This window comes from Crocodylus porosus, unplaced genomic scaffold (assembly GCF_001723895.1).
Source record: "Crocodylus porosus isolate Cpor-Errol unplaced genomic scaffold, CroPor_comp1, whole genome shotgun sequence".
NCBI classification, from domain to species: domain Eukaryota; kingdom Metazoa; phylum Chordata; order Crocodylia; family Crocodylidae; genus Crocodylus; species Crocodylus porosus.
Window position 1 is genome coordinate 235,929,623 of NW_017728886.1, and position 4,480 is coordinate 235,934,102.

Consider the following 4,480-nt stretch of genomic DNA (forward strand, 5'->3'; position numbering starts at 1 on the left):
CCTCTGCAGACCTACATTAACATCAGATGCATTAAAAGTATGCACCTGTGAATTTAAGTGGGGTACACTCGTGATTCTGTGATGCACTGCATGAGTGTGTTTAATTGGCAGATTTTCTTCCTCTCTTTTACTCACAGAGCTTGCAGAAGAAGAGGCCAGTTTAACAAAAACAAGCTCATTACCAATATCAGATTTACAGCAATCAAACACAATAAGCTGTTAGCCTACAGAACTCACTGCCCAAAATTCATACATGTGAAGAGCTTAAAGCCAGAAAAAAACATCCAGTCACCCAGTCTAACGACATTCACAGCACAGGGATTTCACAGTATAACCTCAGGTTGAGCCCCAGAACTCATATCTGGTTTAAAAGTAACATTCAGAAAGTCATCCAGTCTTGATGTAACATCATCAATATGGAGAATCCACCATTTCTCTTTGCAGTTTGAAGCTGATTAACCACTGCAATGCTCTTGCAAATGTGTGCCTGATTTCCAGTTTTAATTTCCTTTAGTAACTAATAAGTAATATTTCCTTCATGAAGGTACTTCCCTATTGGAACCCAGGTAACCACCAAGATTTTAACAGCAATAAACTTAAAAAAAGATTGGATAGAATATGCATCATGAGACTATCCAATAGCAAGGATTAAAATAAATCAAACCACCAAGAGTTTTAGGAAGGGTTAAAAAATCCTCATGCTCAGGGCATAAGCCACTCATGGCTGAGTGGGGGTTAAGAAGCAGCATTCCTTGAGAAAGTTTGCTTCTTCACTGCCTGCTGTAAGGCTTCTTGCCTATTCCTTTGATTCAGTTGTCACAGACCTGTTTGCTAAAGAAGATACTGGACTAGGCTGATTAATTGTGGCAATTCCAGGGTTGCTTTAGCTGACATTTAAATAGGGCTTGGGGAGTTAGTTATTTTTTAAAGTGTGAAGCTATATCTTAAAAGGAAATGGGTAAAGAGTCTTTCTCCAATAATACTCCATTTGTGTTGCCCACAATTTAAATCAGAGGTGGGCAATTATTTCAGCTGGAGGGCTGCTGAACAAGTTTTGGTGAGCTGTCAAGGGCCACAGGGATGGGCCCACCCCTTGAAAGCTGCTCCAATCAGTCACCATCTTGGCACCAGAAGTCCCGCCCCTAACCCCTGACCTTTGCTGGCAGAAGTCTCTCTCCTTTCCCCTGGAAGTACACCTTTTAGGAATGGGGTTTGCCCTCTTGGAACCCGGGCGGGGGGGGGGGGAGGAGGGGATCAAATTCTATACTAAAAATTAAATGTTCACAATAACATATTTTGATTTTATTTTTAAAAAATATTTTTGTCTTGATTTGCATGCATTTGTGTTGTGTAGAGAGGTGATTGCATAATAGCTCAAAATTAAGTCTTACTCTTATATATTGGGGGTGTGGAGGGATGTGGGGAGAATGGGTGGGTGTGGTTAGGTGGGTGGGGATGGGATTTGTGGGGGGCTGTGGATGTGTGTATATGTGGGGTGTGGGGGTATGTGTGGATGTGGGTGGGTGGGCATGGGGGGGTTGCAAGGATGTATGGGTGTTTATGTGGACGGGTATGGGGTTTGTAGGGGGCTGTGGGATGTGTGGAGGGGGAAGGTGGCTGGGGAGGTGTGTGGCTGCATGTGCATGCATGTAGCAGTGAGCAGGGCTCCCCCCAGAGGTGAATGGGTGTGTGTGGGGGAGTGTGCAATTTGTGGGGGGGTCTGGCGGAGGGTGTGTGTGGGTGCAGTGTTTGTGGGGTGTGTGATTGTGTGTAGGGGAGAGTTTCAGGGTATGGGGGCCTGTGCATGGGAGCCCCCTGCATGCACCCCCTTGACCCAGTCAGCACCTGCCCCTGCCCTGCAACTGCCTGAGCCCGTTCACCCTGTGGCACCTCCCAGCCACCACCAACTGCGCACAGCCCTCCCTGCGCCTGCTCTGCACTGGCCAGCCATGGCACATCCTGTCAATCCCTGGGCACACTGTGAGACTGCGGTAGCTCCGTGGCTGGATTGTCTTTTTAGGCAGCACAGGTGGTGGCAGATCCTTCTGGTTGCTGCTGCCACTGGCCCCTGCCCTGCAGTATTGGCAGGGACCAACGCACACAGCCCTGACCCTACACACTCCGCGACTGCTCTGGACTTGCCTGTGGCTGCTGGGCATAAACTGTCGCTCAGCATGGGGAAAAAGTGTCCCTTCCCTCTCACTGCTGCCAGGCAGTTCTTGTTGCAGCCACCCAGAGCCCACACCATGCCAGATAGCTCTGCATCTCTGCCGTTGTCACTGCTGTCCTGTGGCTGCTCTGTACAGTCACTGCTACCCCACTGGGTAGCCCAGAGGCAGCAGTGACAAAAGTGGAGATGCAGGGCAGCCTGGCATGGCACAGGCTCTGGGCGGCCACAGCAAGAACTACCTGGCAGCAGCTATGGGAAAGAGCCAGTTTTCCCCTCCACCAAGCAACAGTTTCTGCCTGGCAGTCACCCCTGCTGCTCAGCCCGAATGGATGAGTCCAGAGCAGGCACAGAGCACACCGGGTCAGACCTGCACATGTGGGTCCCCACAGGACTGAGGCCAGCACTGGTGGCAGCTGGAAGAAGCCACTGCCACCTGGGTTGCCTAGAAAGGCAGTCCAGCTGCAGAACTGCCCCAGCCCCACTGCATGCCCAGGGAGCAGCAGGGCACGCTATGGCTGGGCAGCACCTGGACCAGGTGGGACCAAGGGACTTGCTGTGGGCCGGACAAAGCCCCTCCATGGGCCAGGTCCAGCCCATAGGCTGTTTTTTGCCCACCCCAATTTAATTATATACATTACAGAACAACCCAGAGTGTGGTTTTCTATACAGGATTTTATTTTAATCCCTGGTTTTCTGTTGCTCCTGTTGTAAAAATATGTTTTGTGCACAGTACTCTTACTACAATTAAAAAAAACCCCAAAAACACACTTTCTTCAAATTAGGTCACTCTAAATTGAACAGGTTAACTACTTTTTCGGTGTTGAGGAGCACCTCAGTTGGACCTACTACATTTGGAACGTCCTACATCACATTAATTTTTAAATAAATTTTCCATAAAATATTGGCTGAAGAACCAAGTACAGGTTTTCCCTGCAGAAAGGAATGTGACAACACTTACTAAGAGAAAAGACTAGAAGCTGTTTGGTAGTACACTGTATATTTTATAACTCGACAAACCATGAAAGCTGCCTGTAGGTTGGTCTGACCCTTGCTTTATTTTCCATTTGTATTATGTACTTCAGTAGACACCTTCAGCTTTTTATCATGTGAAATGTCTTCTAAGTTAAAGTAACTGTGCATTAGTGGCTATTTCCTTATGAAGGAATTATTTCCATTCTCAGACCAACTCTAATTGGTTCAAGTATTACAATGCTGAGTTTACAAAATAAATCTGTCCTTCAGATTTTCATTACATATCATTTTCTAGTAGCACCATGAACTGTGGTGCGTCTTGTAGACAGGCCACATCCCAGGGGAGCAGACACCAATTTCCAGGGAGCGTTCCAAAGGATGGTGAGAAGAGAATGTGAAGGAGGGAAAGGTGCATGTCACAACACTGACTGGTGTACAAGAGATGCTAGCAGGGAATAAAGTTTCTTCTGTTCACACTGAACTGGGATTTTGCTTCTCTCATTCTTTCTTTCCCTTTGAAGCTGATTGTAGCTCAGTGATTCTCAGCCAGGGTGCCCCAGCACCCTGGGGTACCTTGAGATCCTTTCAAGAGTTCCACACAATGTTAGCACTAGAGGTGCACCAATACATCGGTCCATATTGTGCTTGCATCGATAAAAGGAAAATTGACATTATTGGCAATTGTCTTTTTTGGCTGATAATGTCACCGATAAATGCCATGTGCGTGCGCACAGCAGCAGCATGCAGAGAGCCAAGAGTGCAGCCCAGCAACTTGGAGAGCAGTGTCTGGCTGGTAAGTCTGTTGGAGGGGAGGGAAGTGGGGGCAAATTGTGGACCCCATGGTGAGGGAGGGAACGGGGCTGGAGTAGGTGCTGCCCAGCCAGGGTGGGGTGGGGCACGGGACTGAGTTGCGAGCAGCTTGTTTCACACCGGGGGGGGGCCAGTTCCAGCTTCTATGCACACCCCTGGGGGAGGCATGGGGGCATGTGCCCCACCCCCTGGATCTCTGCACGGGGCAAAGACAGACTGCTGCTACGGGCTGGGGTGGCACTGGGCAGGCAGTTGTGGCGCTGGGAGGAGGGGTTCAGGTGGGGGCTATACCCAGCCCTCCCCTGCGAGAAAGAGCCTGGCACTGCCCCCCGACCCCAGTTTGCAAAGGCAGCCTACCCTTGCCCCGCACATAGATCCAAGGGCACCCCTCCCTCCACCCCCAAGGGTGCACACAGTCGCCAGAGCTGCACGTCCCCACCCCATGACCCCTGGATATGCTGCTCAAGGCTCCGTCCTGCACCCTGTCCTGCCACGGCTGGGCAGCACCTGGACCAGGTGGGACCAAGG

At 49.8% G+C, this 4,480-nt stretch overlaps 1 protein-coding gene across 1 annotated transcript in view; it reads right to left on the minus strand.

The window, feature by feature from the left end:
• Window positions 1-4,480, minus strand: part of RRM2B (ribonucleotide reductase regulatory TP53 inducible subunit M2B) — a 25,049-nt gene that overhangs the window by 5,396 nt on the left and 15,173 nt on the right. The gene's annotated exons all lie outside the window — the stretch shown is intronic.